Source organism: Ursus americanus, chromosome 5 (genome assembly GCF_024610735.1).
Source record: "Ursus americanus isolate L20-20 chromosome 5, mUrsAme1.1.p, whole genome shotgun sequence".
In the NCBI taxonomy this organism is placed as follows: domain Eukaryota; kingdom Metazoa; phylum Chordata; class Mammalia; order Carnivora; family Ursidae; genus Ursus; species Ursus americanus.
In genome coordinates this window covers 8,972,225-8,991,239 of record NC_142131.1, presented here as the reverse complement: position 1 = coordinate 8,991,239, position 19,015 = coordinate 8,972,225, and the positions used below count along the sequence as shown (strand labels likewise).

At 37.4% G+C, this 19,015-nt stretch overlaps 1 protein-coding gene across 24 annotated transcripts in view; it reads left to right on the top strand.

Moving 5' to 3' along the window:
• Positions 1–19,015, top strand: part of PAM (peptidylglycine alpha-amidating monooxygenase) — a 270,852-nt gene that overhangs the window by 13,552 nt on the left and 238,285 nt on the right. The window contains exon 2 of one of the 24 annotated variants that reach the window (XM_045808309.2): positions 1,277–1,371. The exons of the other annotated variants lie outside the window; for them this stretch is intronic. The gene's annotated coding sequence lies outside the window, so the exon portion shown is untranslated. The remainder of the gene's footprint in view (positions 1–1,276; positions 1,372–19,015) is intronic. 24 annotated transcript variants of the gene reach the window in all.

The following is a 19,015-nucleotide window of genomic DNA, read 5'->3' as shown; positions in this document are numbered from 1 at the left end:
CAAAGTGATTTGCCCAAGGTCACGTAGATACTAAATGGTGGGGCCAGTATTTGAATCCAGGGATCCTGGCTCGGGGGGGGGCCTGCATCACTGTGGAGCAAACGAGCTGCTCCTGTCCGCACTGAGCGTGGAGTCGGGCGCACCGCCAGCCCCGACGCACTCACCGCCCCTGCTCTTGCTGCCGCTGCCGCTGCTCTCCGTGTTGCCCGCTCGGATTCACACCTCACTACATTTCAGCAATAATCATTCTCCCAAACACTCGGTAGACTTGGAAAAATGGCTTCAATAGTGGCTCTCTGTGTTATTTTTCTTTTTTCCCCTTTTGCTTATTTTCAAGGCATTCATTCTCAAAGGGGTTTGTATTTGTTTTTAACCCTAATATTTTTGCATGTCCCTATCATAAAAGCATTTTTTACAGTGGAACCATTTGAAGATTGAGCGCTATGCAGGAAAATAAAAAGCCACAGGGTTTTGGTTAAGCTTTTGGGAGTTAGAAACTCTTGCTAGCCATTTTAGATTCTCTTCAAGGAAATGAGGCACTGTAGCCATTTAAAACCTTTATATTTCAGTATAAGGTATATTTGATTGGGGGTGGGGGTGGCGACGTTAAGATCTGAGGGTAGTTGGGAACTAAATCTCCTAATAACCTTTATTTTTTCCATTTCCAAAAATTGTAATTCTGTTATAATCATTTAGGATGCCTTTTCTTTTATTTTCTTAAGTAATCTCTCCCCGCAACGTGGGGCTCAGATTCACGACTCCAAGATCAAGAGTCGCATGCTCTCCCAAGTGGGCCAGCCAGGTGCCCCTAGGATGACTTTTAAAAATGAAAAAAAAAAAAAAAAAAAAAAAACCAACCAAACAAAAAACGACCCATTTGCCAGTTGGGAATGAAATTGAAGATATTTGTTATTAGTGCTACATTCTAAGCAGGAGAAACATAGAAAATGGCAAGAAAGTGGTTTTATTTTTAAAAGTATAACCCTTTCTGGGGTTTAAGCTCATCAATTTTGCGATGTTATCCAAACCTTTTTTTATCCGTACAAAAAACTTGGTGGTGATGGTGATTTTGGCTCCTTCCCACAAACACTGTGTACTTAGGCCTAGTGGCTTAGTCTAGAGTTTTCAACCCCAGGAATACAAAGGGAGGAAAGACTGGGGGAGGGACCCTGGAGAGTCCAGAGAAGAAGAGGAAATGGGTGTTTACACTGCTGTTGGCTAGAATTTTGAAGCCTTTCAAAAATAAAGTTGCACTGTATTGTCCCAAATTTTGTAGAAGGAAGACCAAAGCCAACTGGAAAATAGCATTCTGGGAAGGTTTATGACCCAACTGGCTCGGAGACCCCTTCAGAGGCCGTGGCTCACTAGAAGGTCGGTGGCTGGGTTTCAAAGAAGAAATGTTTACGTGTTCTCATTCTGGTAAACTATGGACATAAGTATCATAATAGTTGCTCCCATTTATTCAGTTAGTTTTGTATAAAGGAGAAGAAAACCAGCTTCCTGTCATTAAACATTTTGGTCAGGGCTTGGCTCAGCCTTTTACTAGCTACGTGACCTTGGGCAAATCGCCTAACCTCTCAATGCCTCAGCTTTATCATCTTTAAAACAGAGATACGCTGGTACCTATTACATAGAGTGTAGTGGTTGTAATTATTCTTTGAGGTGATGCATATAATATGTTATGTGCATATAAAATGCATACAAAATGCCTGGCCTATGGTGAACTGCTTAGTAAATATTAGCTATTATTAGTAGTAATATGTTACTGTTGTGGTTGTATACCTTACCCAGGGTACCGGTACCTCTTGTGCTTTCTTTCTATAACCTTGCAATGCAAACCATTATCCCTACTTTACAGAAGAGAAAATCGAAGCTCACAAAGGTGAGGTGTTTTGTTTTGAAGGTGAAGTCACATGAAAATGGCCTTTCTTTTGCTATCCTTTTCCTCCCGGTGGTCGTGCTCTGCGGTTGCCCATCAATGCCAAGCCTGTGAGATTGAGCAGAAGGGGATTGCGATTGTTCCTTTCTCAAAGTGATGTGCTAGGTTGCTTGTGGAATTTACAAGATACAGCATTCTCAAGCTTATGAAATGTAAAGGCCTCTTTCAAAGGAAAACATCCTTCCTTCCAGTTTGACTTAATTATGTTTGTCATAATATTATGTAAATAGATCCCAGCATGGAATAAATGTCTTAGCTTATAGCCTTTATACAGTTATAAATATAAAATAAAGCAAATTTACAAATTAAATGCCAACAAACTCCAAAACCAGTAAAACTCAAGTGATGACATTAATTTATGTGACAGATGTGTTATTCTGCTGAAAGTAAACTGTCAGTTTTGGGTTTATCCATACTCAGGATGGATTTTATGTTTAATCTATGTCTACCTTTTGATTTAATACTATTAATGTATCATAAACCTTTGAATATCTGCAGTTTTATGTGTTCCAGCTCAAAAAACAGTATCTTTTTAAATGAATGTTTTATGATTTGGTAGTAATATTGAGGTGTTGTTTGACAGTTGAGATTAATAGGACTTCAGGAATACCAGTTTTCATGGGTGTTACTTGACAAACCTGAAAAGCTGTTTTCTTCCCTTCAGAGTCAGTATTTAAGTGGAGCCTTCACCCTAGTCCTGGAGCTGAGGTTAGGCCTAGAGTCAGACTTCCTGGGTTCACGTTGCTGCAACCGTGTTTTTTAACTAAAACTTGAGCTGAATTTTACATTTCTTTGTGATAAGCTAAAATTCCCAGGTCAGCTACTATGAAGATATACATATTTTGATTTGGATTGTACTTGATGGCCATTTACAGTGACAGCGTGGAAGAGAGCCCAGTTTACCGCATCCCAAATTGGGAGACAGCAGACACTTCTGTAAAGGGCCGAGTGAGGCAAATGTCACATGCAGTCTCTGTTGCAGTCGTTTAACTCTGCTGTTGTTTGTGGACATTGAAATTAAGCTTCATATAATTTTCACGTCACAAAATTTTCTTGTTACATAATTCTTTCCCCTAACAATTGAAAAATGCAAAAACCATTCATTTTTAGCTTGTAGACCATGCAAAAATGGGCAGCAGGGCATCTGACTTGAGAGCCTAGTTCGTCCAGGCCTGCCCCAGACATGACATTTGATAGAGTAAAAAGTTATCTCTTTTTTCCTTTTATTTATGGAGGCCGCGAAGTGTGGTGATTAACACAGCAGCTCTGAACTGAGACGGCTTGCCCTTGGAATCTGACCTTGTTGAGTCTGTTTCCTCATCTGAAAAATAGGGGAATTTTTTCTTTGTACCTCAGTTGCAGGAGATGAAATAGGGAACTGGACGTATAACATGTAGCAGAGTCCCTGGTCGGTAGCTTTTAGCTCTTGTTATTTCCTTAATTACTGTTGAGGTCATACAGTTTTTCATGTGCTTATTGGCCATTTTAATATTTTATTTGTTCTTTTATGACTTCTACAGTCATATTTATTATTTTTTATGTTTTGATGCAATATTTATATATCAAGGTTATCAACCCATTGTCAGATATTTAGTGAATTAATCTGTTTGCCTTCTGGTTTTGTAGTTTTTTAAGGGTCTGTTTTAAAAAACAAAGTGCTGGGGTGCCTGGGTGGCACAGCGGTTAAGCGTCTGCCTTCGGCTCAGGGCGTGATCCCGGCGTTATGGGATCGAGCCCCACATCAGGCTCCTCCGCTAGGAGCCTGCTTCTTCCTCTCCCACTCCCCCTGCTTGTGTTCCCTCTCTCACTGGCTGTCTCTATCTCTGTCGAATAAATAAATAAAATCTTTAAAAACAAAAAACAAAAAACAAAAAAAAAAACAAAGTGCTCTTCAGTTTTATGTATTTCAGTAATTGCAGAAATTATTTCAATTATTTCAGTTATTGAAGAAAAATGCAATACGTTTATCTTCTCCATTGTTTTTATTTTTATAAAAATATTCTCACACTAAGGCCAGATAATATTTACCTATATTTTTATTCTGGTTGTTTGTAATTTCACATCTTAACTATTTAATTCTGGAATTAAATTTTATGTATGTCGTGATATAAACATCTAAAAGTATTTTTTAATATAGATTTTTACGAATTAGTTTCACATCATTAATTGAGTAGTTCTTTCCTTCCCACTCATTTCAAGTGCCATTTTTATCAGACTCTAGGTAATTTGGTTGGATGGAATTGGGCCTGAAAAACGTTTTTTGGGGGCACCTGGCTGGCTCAGTGGGTAGAGTGTGTAACTCCTGTTCTTGAGGTTGTGGCTTTGAGCCCCATGTTGGGAGTAGAGATTAATTGAAAATAAAGTCTAAAAAAATTTGTTTTTAAACAAGGCTGTCAATATGACACTGTTCTCTGGTCTTCAGTATTAGAAATTTGGTGCAATATGAAGCATTTTATATTGCTTTAAGAATTTTTGTCTATCTAATTGTAAAAAACACAGCACAAAGTTTATCATCTTAACCATTTTTAAGTGTATAGTTCAGTGGTGTTATGCATATTCGTATGTTGTGTAACAGATCTCCAGAACTTTTTCATCTTATGAAACGGAAGCTCTGTACCCATTAGACAACAGCTTTTCACTTCCTCCTCCCCTTGCTCTGGGCCCCACCATTCTACTTTACGTTTCTCTGAATTTGACACATCAGATAATTCATATAAATGGAATCACATTGTATTTATCTTTTTGTGACTGACTTGTTTAACTTAGCATGATATCCTGTCTCTAGAACTTTTTAACATCCCCCCCCTTTTTTTGTATCTTGCTAATTCTGGGTGAGATTGAAATGTTTTAAAATCTAGTCTCTGATCTGTGGGATTATGGACGTCCTTTATGTCTTGTAGCTTTCAGATTTATCCTTGTATGGTGACTAACATAATATAATAAAAAAAAAAACATTAAAAAAAAAGAGCATGCGTACATTTTGTAGGAAGAAACAGCTGCAAGAATTCTCTTGGACATTCAGGCTGTTTATGCTGATCTCTTGTGGTAGGACCTGCGACTGGTCAACAACCCTCTTCTGACTCATTGATAGAATAGTTGCTTACCAGGTCTTTTCTGTGTACCAGGCAGAGTACCAAATCTGATCATCCGCTCTTATCAAAATTTGGTTTGGTCTAATATATCACTTTTATCAAATACTTGTTACAACTTATTGCTATGATTGGACATTTAGTTATTCCAACTTTTGAAAAAAAAAAATTGCGATCTGCCAGAGCAGCAATTTCAGCAGACTGAAATTAATAAAAAAGAGCAAAGCAATAATTAGGACAAAACACTTTTTAAAACGAGCAAAGCACTTAAAAACATATAAAGAGTTTTAAACCTGTCCTCTTAGGTGCCCAGTTTGCCATCATATGAAAAAAATCAGTGAACACATTAACTATATAGCTTTAAAAAATAGATACCATTTTAAAAAAATTAAAACATACAAATTCATTGTATAACGTTAAGAAACTGAACACAAACTAAAAGGGAAAAAAATCAGCCAGAGTCAACTACTGTTAACAAATGAGTAGAAATCCTTATATGTCTATGTGTTGATAAATATAAAATACAATCATACTGTGCTTACTGTTTTATAACCTCTGTCTGTTTATCGTTCTTTGTATTCTGATCTAACTTGTGGACCCAGGTCTGTTGTGCCTTTTTCTTCTTTTCAAGTGATCTGGTAAAAAATGACCTAAATTTTCTTCTTTTTTCTTTTTCAATAATTTATTTTAGTCTCTCCCCATCCCCCACCTTTAGGGTTTTTGGTTTGGTTTGGTATGGTTAAAATAATTTAAATTTCTTGGGGCGCCGGGGTGGCGCAGTCGTTAAGCGTCTGCCTTCGGCTCAGGGCGTGATCCCAGTGTTCTGGGATCGAGCCCCACATCAGGCTCCTCCGCTGGGAGCCTGCTTCTTCCTCTCCCACTCCCACTGCTTGTGTTCCCTCTCTTGCTGGCTGTCTGTCTCTGTCAAATAAATAAATAAAATCTTAAAAAAAAATAATTTAAATTTTTTGTCCAGATGTGCAACATTATAATTCGATCTCTGTGTGTACGACAAAGTGATCGCTACTAAAAGTCTAGTTACCATCCTTTCCATACAGGTGATCCCCTTAATCCATTTCACCCACCTCTTACCACCCCCTTCCCCTCTGGCACACATTTGTTCTCTGTGTCTTTGACTTTGCTTATGTTTCCTTATGTTTGTTCATTTGTTTTGTTTTTAAAGATTTGACATATTAGTGAAATCACATGATATATGTCTTTGATTTATTTCACTTTGCATGACACCTTCAAGGTCCATTCATCTTGTTGCACATGGCAAGATTTCACTCTTTTTTATAACTGAGTGGTATTCCATTGTGTTTTTTATGCTACATCTTCTTTATCCATTTATCTGTGGACTTTTAGGTTGTGTCCATTTCTTGGCTATTGTAAATAATGCTTCAGTGAACATGGGGGTACATCTATCTTTTTGAATCAGCATTTCTGTGTTTTTTTGAATAAATATCCAGAAGTGGAATAGCTGGATTATATGGTAGTTTTATTATTAATTTTTTTGAGGAATCACCATACTGGTTTCCACGGTGGCTGCACCAATTTAGATTCCCACTAACCATGCACTAGGGTTCCCTTTTCTCCACATCCTTGCCAACACTTGTTATTTCTTGTCTTTTTTATAATAGCCATTCTAACTGGTGTAAGGTGATGTCCATTGTGGTTTTGGTTTGCATTTCCATAATAATTAGCAATGCTGAATATCTTTTTATGTGTCTGTTGGCCATTTGTATGTCTTTGGAGAAATGTCTATTCAGATCCTCTGCATTTTTAAATCAGGTTGTTTGGTTTTCTGTTGTTGAGTTGTGTGAGTTCTTTATATATTTTGGGTATTAATCTCTTGTTGGATATATGACTTGCAAAAGTCTCCCATTCAGTCGGTTACCTTCTTTATGTTGAAGATGGTTTCTTTTGGTGTGCAGAAACTTGTTAGTTTGCCCTTTTGGTTTTTTTGCTTTTGTTTTCCTTGCCTTTGGAGTCAGATCTACAGGAATATCACTAAGACTGATGTTGAGGAGCTTACCACCACATTTTTTGTATGGAGAAAACCCAAAGACTCCACCACATAGCTGTTAGAACTAATAAATGAATTCAGCAAAGTAGCAGGATACAAAATCAACATATAGAAATCTGGTATTTCTATGCAATAATAACAAATCATCAGAAAAAGAAATTAACACTGAGAATTGTTGACAATTGTTGCATTTACAATTACAACAAAAAGAGTAAAATACCTGGGAATAAATTTAACCAGGGAGGTAAAAGACCTGTACACTGAAAACTGTATGACACTGAGGAAAGAATTTGAAGAAAACACAAACAAGTGGAAACATATTTTGTGTTCAAGGGTTGGAGAATCAGTATTATTGAACTATCCATACTACCCAAAGCAATCTACAGATTAAATGCAATCTTTATCAAAATTCCAAAGGCATTTTTCACAGAACTAGAACATATAATTCTAAAATTTGCATAGAGCCACAAATGATCCCAATTAGCCAAAGCAGTTTTTAGAAAGAAGAGCAAAACTGGAGGTACCATGCTCACTATTTTCAAGCTATACTACAGAGCTATGGTATTCAAAACAGCATGGTATTGGCAAAAAAACAGACACATAAATCAGTGGAACAGAATAGAGAGCCCAGAAATAAACTCACACATACTGAACAATTTATGACAAAGGAGCCAAGAACATGCAATGGAGAAAGGACAGTCCCTTCATAAATGGTGTTGGGAACCTGGACAGCTACATGCCAAAGAACAAAACTAGACCGCTATCTTACATCCTACACAAAAATTAACTTGAAATGGATTAAAGATTTGAATGTAAGACCTGAAACCATAAAATTCCCTTCAGTTTTTTAATCCACCTGGTTGAGTGAGAGAGAGAGAGAGAGAGTGTGTGTGTGTGTGTGTGTGTGTGTGTGGTATAATTGTAAATTGATCCCTTCCCCAGTTTTCTTAAAATAATTTAGAAAACAATCTATTTCTTCTCCATTGATTTGTGACTTTTCTTTTATCATATATGAATACAGAACATTACTTCCTGGGAAGTTTATAAGTTTATTCTTCTTCTTGAGAAGATGTATCTGTCTTCTTCTTCAATTACCACATCGATCTTATTTTTTTAGCTTGAAGATAGGTTATAATGACTGGTAAGTCATACTTTCTAGTCATTCTTTTTCTGTCAGTTAGCTTTGCTGTCATTTATTATTCCCAGTCATTGATTCTTAACCAGTTTGTGCCTCAAAATTATCTGGGAAGCTTTGGCCAAATGTGTGCAACTTTTGTAAGCTACTTTAGTAAGTCTAAGGCGCAACACAGGCATGCGTACTGAGAAAACTGATGGATTCTGAAATATGTCCATGTTTAAGAACACTGTTAATGGCATTAACCTTGTTCTACTCAATTCTGCTCTACCTTGAGATTTTTAGCAGAATTGCATTCAATTTACCAATTAATTTTAGAAGAAATAACATTTTTATAGTATTTAGTCTTCTCATACTGGGTAACAATATTTGTTTTCCATTGTTCCATGACTATATATATTGCTCTCAGAAAAATTTTGTTGTTTTTCTTTGTGTATCCCACACATTTTTTATTAGTGTTATTCCTACATATTTAGGGATGTTTTCTTTTGCTTTGTGAAGGGGTGTGGCTTCCGTTTTGCTCCCTCATATTTTCTCATTTGTTTTTGTGAGTATGCAGAAAAGTTTTTGTGAGGGAGAGGGAAGGACTGTTTAAATGGCAGGGCAGTGTTCTTTACAAAGTTTCTGGAAATTTATCTTAGTTGAAATGGATCTTTTTCAAAATCACCATGTAGCAATAAAAACAGTAATATGAAAATGGAAAAAGTGACGCAACATATGAATTGACTTAAAATCTAGAGAGAAAGGGGATTTTTCTGGGGATTGAGGACTGTTCAAGTTACTTTCTCATTGAAACCTGCCTTAACTATGCTATCTAAATTTGCAGACCTTCACCTATAATTCTTGATCCTTTGCCCTGCTCTTTTTTCCCCATAGAACTTGTCATTTTCTAACATACTATATAACTTACTTAAATGTTTTCTCCTTATTGTCTGACCCCACCAGAACTGAAGCTTTATTGGGCTGGGATTTTTAGAACAGTGCCTGGAACATGGCAAGTGTTCCACAAATTTTAGTTGAATGAATAAAACTTTAGTTGGAGTAAAATCAAGTATTTAAGTGAGGGTTTCTGAAAATAGTGACCTAGTTGTCTGAGTAAGGGTGAGAAATCTATTCTGCTAGAGAATTTAAAAATTAGCCACATGAGGCTTTTTCTTTGCAGAAGGAATCCATAGGTAAAATGTGCATTAAGAAAGCATCCTTTTAGCTTAGAGGTCAGTGATTTATATTTGAGTATGTGAGGAACAGGGGAAGTTGCTGTTCATGCCCAGGGCCCTGTTTACTATGTGGGGGCCTGTTTTCTTTCAGAAATGGCAAATTGGCTTAGCTCCTCTTTTATTTCCCCTACAAAAGAGAGGTCATTGAAGTTATCTTTCTCCTTTTTTAAAGATGAAAATAAAAATGAGAGAGAAAGTTTGTTTTGCTTGATTAGAGATTAATGTGGGATAGTTCTGTTTACTTCTTTTATGGTGCTATAAATGAAAAGTCATCTACCAAATTTCTTTCTGCCCTTGGGAGACCTGCAGTCCTTTCTTCTGTAGGAAGAACTGTGTTAATTGTGACTTAACACTTGAATGGCATCGTGCCTCCTGCCGTCTTGGGGTAAGCAGACTGGATATCTGCTTTATATGTGTGTGTGTGTGTGTGTGTGTGTGTGTGTGTGTGTGTGTAATCCCTCATGGTAAAATAAAATGTCAATTCAAATGAAGTAGTTTATAATAAAGTAACATTTCAGTATGTAAATGCTTAGTTATAATTAAGTGAGAAGATGTAATGAAGCATTCAGGAGCACCTCTTGGACTCCTCACTAGATACAAAAAGTTCAAGGGAGAAAGCTCCATCACAGAAAATTAAAAAGGAGACTTGGGAAGATTGCCTTTCAGCTTCTCAGCTCCCCACATGTTTTTTTGTTTGTTTTTTAAGATTTGATTTGTCGTCCTCTTTAATACTTGCATATCACTCTTCTGCAGTCTCCTTGATTTTGCCCTATACTTGTGTTTATATGTTTATGTTTGTTCTGTCTCTTCTTTTAGATGGAACATTGTCGATGGCAGACAGTTTGTCTTCTACTTTATAATTCCCTAGAGCATTCTGTACAGTATTTTAAACAAGAAGCACTCAATTAATGTTTGCCTCACAAGTAAACAAGAGGGAAAATTAAGGTTTCAGGAAGGAGATTGTAATATTACCAAAAATTATATTAAGGGGTCACAGTAATCAAAACAGGCATTTGGTCTCTGTGGCATTTAGAGTGGGATGAAAACTGGACTCCATATGAATGCGTAAAATGAGTTTGGGGACTGCTCAAGTAGATTACTGTTATTGTTTCCTTCCAAAGCCTGGTCTGTGGCATTTTGTTCCAGAGGAAATTCTAGACCTGTGCTGATTTAATCTTGCCAAATGATAAACCCCTGAAATGAGTCATTCTCCTTTTCATTCACTTGGTGTTCACGTGGAAGATGCACAACCAACCAAATGAGCGAAGCTTTGCTTTCTGTTGGGTCGGCACTGGCAGTTTTCACCGTCTGTCCTTGTCCTGGTTCCCACGGTCGTATTTTATATGGGGACGCTGTACAGGTCAGGTTTATATTGTATTTTTGGAGGGAAGAGTTTGCGTGAATTCGAATCAGGCAGTGCCTACTACTCAGAGATCTTTTGATAGCACGGATCTAAGATCAGAATGGTGTGTTGTGGACTTGCTATGACGAGAACATAGGCTCCTGTCTCGGCCTACGGCTTGACTTCCACAAAATGAAGGCGTCGCAGGAGGTCGTCTGTAAAGCAGGGATCCTCAACCCTGTACTATCCGATGCCTCTTTTTTTATAACATATGTTTTATAGTACCCTCTTTAGTACCATGAAATGAATTTCATATATAATAGAACCTCCTGCATGCATAATTAAAACATACATAGTATATATATATATATATGTATAAAATCCCTAATACAAAACAATACAAATCAAGTAATTTATAATGAAATAATATACATTTTAATATGTACATGCTTAGCTTCAGTTACGCAGGAAGACATATGAAGTATTCAGAAGCTTGTGCCTGTATGTAGAATAACAGGGTAGGTGACAGCTATACACAAAGACTGATGTTTTTGTTGTATTGGCCACTCAGATACTATGAATGGCGTTGTCGGTGATGTTATTTTTCCAGAATAAAGAGCAACTCTTGGCAGGGTTCCAAATCAAACAAAATACTGTCTTCTCTTGATTTATGTGGTCTCATTTCTAAACATGGAAGTTTTAAGCCATACAAAAAACTTTGTGGGTCTGTATGTAAAACAGAATTAGGTCCTGGGCTTAGATAATCATAAACAAGTTTATCACCATTGTGGTTCATGGGACATTTGAAAGTTGAGTAGGATATGGTACAGTACTTCGTGAAGAGGGAATGTCTTGCACATTGCATGATGTATTTCTGGACCCGGTCTACTAATGCCAGTAGGCCTCTTCTCACCCCAACCCTGATGACCAGATATCTGCATCGCCCTCTAGGGGGCAATACATCCCCCATTGAAAACCATTGCTCAAGGACAGGGTTTCTTAACCTCCACACTTAACATTTGGGCCAGGCAAATGACTTCTTTTTTTAAAGATTTTATTTATTTATTTGACAGAGAGAGAGACAGCCAGTGAGAGAGGGAACACAAGCACGGGGAGTGGGAGAGGAAGAAGCAGGCTCCCAGCGGAGGAGCCTGATGCGGGGCTCGATCCCAGGACTCTGGGATCACGCTCTGAGCCGAAGGCAGACGCCCAAATACTGAGCCACCCAGACACCCCCAGGCAAACGACTTCTGACATTGCCAAATGTCTCATGGAGGGTAAAATTGCTCCCAGTCGAGAAGCACTACTCTAAAATCTGCCATTAGAATAGTATAATATTTGTTAATATGGATAAAAACATTGTATACCACACTAATAGGTATTATTAATTTTTCTGTCAGGCTCAGGTAGTAATGGAGGCTTTTACCAATTTCTCATTCTTGTTTTTCGGGTCACTTAACAGTGGGGTTATTTTATAGCCTGGCTTTGGAGGGGTGGGAAGTATGACCAGTATAGAATGGTCAATTTCATAGTGTGAGAGAATGAGAATTTCAGGAAAAACTACCCTAAAAAAGTCCCTTTGATAAGTAGGAGTTCATGGAATTCCTTTCTGACAAGTTTGACATTGATGTTAAAGGTTACAAAACTAGAATTTTAGTTCCGCAAGAAATATTAGAAATTGTATGGGTACCTACTCATTTTACAGATGAGAAAAGGACTAAAAGCTAAAGTGCAGTCACCGTTTAAGTTGAACCAGGACTTTAATAAATCTCTTGGGTGTCTCCCTGCTGCTCTTTGTGCATTACAATGTCTCTCAACCAGGCTATATTTGTAAAATAGTTTTAGCTTTTCGCAAGGTCTGACTCTTGATAGGAAATAAAAGACACAGAATACTTTTCTTTAAAACCTTGATCTCCATCATGCATGCTAGGAAAAATAAGTGTATATAAAAATATACAAGGGAATTGTTTTCCTAGATGAAAAAAATATTGTTAATTCTAATGTTAATGACAACACGTCCATGATGCTCTTGTGGACAAGGCCTTCTTCCAAGCACTGTACCTTTTGATGCTTACAGCAGCCCTATGAAATAGGTACTGCTATTATCATCCCCCTTATGTGGGTGAGGTAGCAAGAGCCCAAGAAGCTTGTGCAAGGTCAGAGGGTTCATAAGAGGCAGAGCTGGGATCTGAGGCCAGGCAGTCTGCTGCTTGCGTCTGTGCTCTTGTCGCTACCTACTCCGGTCTACTTGCAGCAAGCCTTAAGCGTTGGGCCGATGAAGGATAGATAACAGTTACATCCTGCTTGTGAAATTGGTATTCTTAGGAGTTAAACGTTTGGAGAATTTCAAACCTGAATACTTGCAGGACACATGATATTTTCTTCAAAGATTAAATCATTCTTCACACTTCTCCAACACTTACACCAGAGGTGAACTGACTCTTTATAGGACATAAGAGCCTCTTTCATCTTGTCCGTATCTCAAGTACAGGCAGGCAGAATTCTGGCATGAAGTTCCTAGCAGGAAGGAACCAGGATCTGAAATGAAAGGATTATATAAAGTCATCCTCCTTGTTTGTTTCACCCTTTGTTATTCCCCCAGAGGAAGGAGAGAGGATTTTGAAAACCTTTATTGCAAAATGAGTTTGAAGTAGACACAAATAATATCTATGATTGACAGCTATGAGAAAGAAAGAGAAATCTTCCCCTTTCTTCGGTAAGACACTTGAAGGAAAAACATCTATATTTATTGAGAAGTGAATGCAAACCTTTCAAACATAATATTTAAAAATCAAAATAGCATCACAGTGTTTAGAAATATTTCCAAAGTCAATATTAGGTTTGTTAGTGGCAGGTAGTAGAAAAGGCAGAATCAATTGAGTTCTCTATTCCCACTGCTCTCTCTTTTTCTTCTCAGTTTTATATATTATTGGTGATATTGGTATAGGCAACATGTTGGCTTCTTTTTTCCACTTACCTTTTTTCTTTTTAAAGAAATTGTGCTTTTGCGAGAAAATATTTCTTAAAATTTTCATTATTTCTGTTAAACTCTTCATATTGTTGGTGTGTCTAAATCTCTAAAAGGCTTTCCTTTGCAGGTTTTTATTTCCTAGTTGGCAGCAGCACTTTTACACCTTTGTGCAGATGGAAACTTGGCAGGAAAGTTGTACATCAGGGTGTGTTTCTGTGGGGGATTCGAGGGCAGGAAAGGAAGGTGCTCAAAGAAAAAGGAAGAAAGGTTTTTGTTCGGTGTGATTTCAGCTGGTGTTGTATATTACTCAGTTCATTCATTTGCCTTATGAGATTAATGTTTACATTTGTGTCATGATCAGGAGGGGTTACACAACTTGTAGGGCCCAGTTTGAAGTGAGAATGTGGGTAGGATTGCCAGATTTAGCAAATAAAAATAGAGGATACCTGGCTAAATTGCTCCCCCTCCCCCGGTGTTATTGAGGTATAATTGACAAGTAAAAACTCTGTATGTTTAAAATGTACAACCCGATGTTTTACTATGTGTGTACATTTTGAAATGATCACCACAATCAAGCTAATTAAGGTATCCATCAGGTCATATAGTTGCCATTTGTGTGTGTGTGTGTGTGTGTGTGTGGTGAGGACACTTTAAGATCTATCCTCTAAGCAAATTTCAAGTATACAATATAGGTCACAGTACTCTGCAAGTCAGAATCACCTGGAGGATCGGAAAAAACCCAATGCCATCAAGTCTTGCATGTATTTGGTTTAGGGTGCAAAAGGGCATTTTGTAAAACTTCCCCACGTAGTTTTAATGTACAGCACTGGTTGAAAAACTAGTGTGGTCTTTGGCCCAGCAGCATTAGCACCACCTGGGAACTTGTAGGAAACGCAGATTCTTGGGCCCTATCCCGTCCTTTTGAATCGGAAAGGGGAAGGGGTCCTTCGGCAGTCTGTTTTAACAAGCCCTTCAGGTGAATCTGATATGCTGTTCTGCTATAAACAATTGGAAACTTAAAAGCTTTAAAAAAATTTTTTTATCTTAGAAGAGAACTTTGATGGATATTTACAAAGGACTGATTAAGGGACAAACCAGAGAATAAGGCAGCCTGTTGGAAGCTGTTACCTTTACAGGTTCATGGGGTAAGAAAATGGGGCTCAGAACTGGAGCAGTGAGTATAGGAATGAAGGCAGGTGACAGATTCAGGAGATGTGTCAGAGGCAGAATTAGTGGAATTTTGTAACGAATTATTGCACTGAGGGGATTGAAGGCAAGAGTAGAGTGAAAAAAATGTGAAGTTTCTTTCTGGGTTGATTAGATGGTATAATTAAACACGGTAGAAATGTGTTTAGAAAGTGTAAGCTTGGGGGAAAAGATAAAACTATTGAATATGAAGTGACCTTAACCATCCAGGAGATGTCTTGCCTGGTTGAAAATTCGACTCCAGAACTCTGAAAGCCAATGGCATTGGGAGTTTTTACCATGGTATTTACATTTTTAAAATCATTCATTGAAATGGTTATATATGTACCAAATTATTTTTAAAACACGTCCATTTCATTTCAGATCGAGCCAAAGATGATGAACTTTAAACACATCTATAAACTCTTATATTTGGATCGTTTATATGAAGTTATTTTTAATAATTAACAGAATACAGGGGCATCTGGGTGTCTCAGTGGTTAAGCGTCTGGCTCTTGATTTTTGCTCAGGTCATTATCTCAGGGTCATGGGATTCAGTCCTGTGTTGGGCTCCACACTCAGCAGGGAGTCTGCTTGAGATTCCCTCTCTCCCCCTGCCCTCCACCACACACATGCTCTTTCTCTAAATAAATAAATAATCTTAAAAAAAATTGAATCTGTAGATATATTAGCGAAATTATAGTAAAACAAAAGTTACTTTTTGTAAGTTTGCATTATTCCATTCTTGGGTCAAGCATACACGAAACACATTCATTTTCAGAGAAAGAACTGAGATAGGAAAACAAAATTCTTTTTTTTTTTTTTAAGATTTTATTTATTTATTCGACAAAGATAGAGACAGCCAGTGAGAGGGAACACAAGCAGGGGGAGTGGGAGAGGAAGAAGCAGGCTCATAGCGGAGGAGCCTGATGTGGGGCTCGATCCCATAACGCCGGGATCACGCCCTGAGCCGAAGGCAGACGCCCAACCGCCGTGCCACCCAGGCGCCCCAGAAAACAAAATTCTTATTGCAGCTTCTAATTAAAGGAGGTGATTTGTGTCATGATTAAGCCCACAGGTTCTGGAGCCAGACTGAATTCCACCCACTGACAGGGGGCGTGACGTTGGACACATTGCTGAAACTCCCTGTGCTTCAGTTTCCTCATCTGCAAAATGATTTAGTTGGTTGATAGTATCCATTTTATAGGCTGTTTGTAAGCACATAATGAGTTCATACTTCTAAAAGTACTTTGGAAAGTGCCCAGCATTTAGCTAGCCATCATTAAATGTAAGCTCTTATTAATCTTGAAAACAAATTTTCTCACTCTCTACTTAGTCTTACTTTCTAGATTGTTGCTATGAACAGTTTCTAAGTCTTATTTCTGTCAATTTTACGAACTTCTGAACATTGAAGGAAACGATTACAAACCAACAGATTTCTAGCAATTAAATTCGGAATCATTCATGGAGAAAATGTAGAAGTATCCCAGAAATGTAGTATGATTTCTATATATATGAAAACTACAACTTGCCTTTCGGTTTAGACACATTCAAGTTTGTTAGCTAAAAGTTGAGGGTCAGGAGGAACTAGGCTCCACATTCTTTACAATTTTAAATCTATTTCACTAATCTTCATTCTGAGTAGTCAGTAGCAAATCAATAATTTACTCTGAACAGGAATAAGTAAATTACTACTCTTTTGATGCATAGTATAAAGGTCAAGAATATATCGTAACAATTTTTGCATCAAAAGTTATGTGAAAGAAAGCTACCAAGCAAAGTGTGATTATAATTAGCTATAATAATGATAATTCCCAGCTGCAACATTTGACCCGCAGTGAGAAGAAGGTAGCACCTTTGGAAGCAGAAAATCATCTTGCTCTTCCGTCTGAGATTTGTAAATTAAGGCTGTTCATCACCACTCTTGAATTATAATGATCTGAATTTTACTTAAAATCTTCCCTTAGTTTAGAAATCATTATGCTGATGTAAAGGCCAGGGAGAAATGCTTCATCTTTAGCATTTTACTTAGCCTCCTCAAAAATAGTTTTATAATCTACATTTTTCAACCTGTTTCATTTGAGGTGGTGGAGAGCTGGCAGAAGAGGAATAGATGTAGTTCTGGGGATTTGTATGTGCAGGCCTTATCAGACCCACAGAGCTCTTGTAAGTTGGCCATATGCCCCAGGCAGGTTCTAAATATAGCTCTCACTATCCTGTGCTACTTGGAGTTCTTGTGTTCTGGGAATGGCCCATGGTTGGACAAACTTCCTGGGCTCAGTAAAAGGTATGGGAAATATGCCATGTTATGGTCTGAGCTCCTAAAGTCAGACTGGACAAGATCCCAGTCACCTTTACTTCTGGAATGGAACTATTGTGCAACTCTAAGTAAGGAAATCCAAACTCATGATACTCTTGAGGGGCCAGTAGAGATGTGGATTCTTTGGTGAATGAATGGAAACATATAGAGCTTTGCAGTGAAAACTAGTTGGATATTCTCAATATATATTGGTTATTTCTAGGATTTATTTATAGTCTCCCATCTAAGGAATTGGAGTTCTCTAAGTCATGATTTAGCATGTAGAGTGAGTGCATAGTTGGGATTTATTAAATGAGGGATATATTATAGATATTTCAGGGTTATTACTATCATTGTTGACTGATTTGGCAAAATAGATTCTTTAACTGTTGATTTAAGAATTAAAATTGTATCACATCTTTGAAAATTTTTGTCCTTCCTTGCTTTAAAAATAATTGAGGGAAGTCTTATCCTATTTCAGTTCATTTGTATTTCCACAGCTCTGACTGACTTCAGTACCAATCACTGGACCCTAGTAACAAAAATCATATATTTGATGTCTTGGATGAGAAATGAACAGATAAGAAGTAATTTTCTTTTATAACTTAATCACATAATTCAGCTTGCTTCAAATTGTTTGTTAACAAAGTGTGACAATTTATGTATTAAAGATAAAAATTTATAATAAGAAACTGCCCACATACTTTACTTGAACGGTAATTACCCTTCATATACTCCATAATTCACTAGCTTTGGTGAAGGTGGCAGTGAGTTATGATGGTCTTTACCTTGTCAGAAAGACTTTAATAACTTCATCATGCCACTGGTGTCTTAAAATTATGGATTGTATGCAAGGCATAATAACTCTCTTTCTTTTTGATAGAAACTACATTTCTCTTCTCAAGTGGTCAGTAATTCACAGGAATTCAAAAATGGCTTTGTATCTCTAGATTATATTTCCACTCACAATAATGATGAAATGCCTTACTTACTTTTTCATAATTTAAAAAACTACTAACATATTAATGTGTGTAGGATCCTTGCACGTTAATTTTTAAAAATATAGTGGAATCCTTTTGTAACACCACTGAATAACAGATAGTAATATTTGTATTATGGACCAGCTGTGTTACATCTGGTTTTTATGGTGGTATGAAATGAAATATTGTGTTGAGGGAGAGTCACAGTTTGATCTGAAACATACTACTTTGTTCTTACTCCATTCTTCCCATTAAGTAACTATTAGTTTAACAGCAAAATTGTGAGCATCCGTGGTGGCATTATTAAAATATGTATGTGTTAGGGTCACCTGGGTGGCTCAGTCGGTTAAGCGTTTGCCTTCGCCTCGGGGTCATGATCCCAGTACCCTGGGATCCCAAGTCCCCCATTGGGCGCCCTGGTTAGCAGGGAGTCTGCTTCTCCCTCTCCTTTTGCCGCTCCCCACTGCTCCTGGTCTCTCTCTCTCGCTCATGCACGTTCTCTCTCTCAAATAAATATATATTTTTTAAAAATCATGTTCAGTTAGCCAACATATAGTCCATTATTAGTTTTTCAAATAAATAAAATCTTTAAAAAGTATGTATGTGTTATTTGGAAGCGGGAGATAAGAATGTGTTAATAGCTGGAGGGGAACATACTAGCTACAAGAACAGAATGGCTTTGTCGTTAAGTATGCTAATAGTTGACACTGAAAGGCAGAGTATACAAGGTGTGGGGAAACAGGAAGGGTATTTATGGATGACATCACCAAAGTATGATGCGTTTTGCTGGAGAAAAGTTGGCTAACACTGGTATTATCAGGAGATTTATCTT